The sequence below is a fragment of the Eubalaena glacialis genome, chromosome 11, assembly GCF_028564815.1.
Source record: "Eubalaena glacialis isolate mEubGla1 chromosome 11, mEubGla1.1.hap2.+ XY, whole genome shotgun sequence".
Lineage (NCBI taxonomy): Eukaryota > Metazoa > Chordata > Mammalia > Artiodactyla > Balaenidae > Eubalaena > Eubalaena glacialis.
The window spans coordinates 60413256-60413941 of record NC_083726.1 but is presented as its reverse complement, the minus strand read 5'-3'; positions in this window follow the sequence as shown (position 1 = coordinate 60413941).

Genomic DNA, 686 nt, shown 5'->3' with positions numbered 1-686 from the left:
TTCCTGCTGTCAGGTAATGCCCACCTCGACCCCCTGGACCAATCACCCCAGTCAGACTGTGCTCCCCAACCTTAAGCCAGGTCAGACATCCGAGGAGGCCCAGATACTCCTTTCCTCTTCCCACCAGAGCGTCCCCTCTCGTGGTCATAGATTCCCAGAGTTCTGGCTCTTACTCTTCTGGGATGAGGAAGTGCTAAAAACAATTTCTTCCCCATGCATCTGGGGTTGCCACTTATCTGCCTCTTTACCCTCCTCTCCAGCTTAGGGACACCTGGGTCCAACTTTCCCAGGGAATGTGGGGATGGGGGTTGGAGATGAATGAAGCCCGATGCCATATGTAAGGTAGGTGAGGTGGGAGTATAGGCAGGGAGAGGCTAAGACGGTACCACCTGGGTTGGGGTGTGTGTATATTATTTAGAAGAAAAGCCCAGGCCCTGGTTCTCCTTGGCCATGTGGCTTTTCCACGGGCAGAGGGTGGCCCCTCCCTAGTCAGGGGCCCAGCCAAGACTGACCTTTGACCCCCACCCCAGAGACCAGTGAACCATTAACTCCTCTCTGATGTAAGCCTTCCCACACTGGCACCTCCGTGGCCCCGCCCCCAGGCAGGTGGGCTAGGAGGGGGGGCTTGTCCATCCCAGCCCTCTATCTGACATGGCCTCCGATCTACCTGGGCAGCTGGAGGCTGA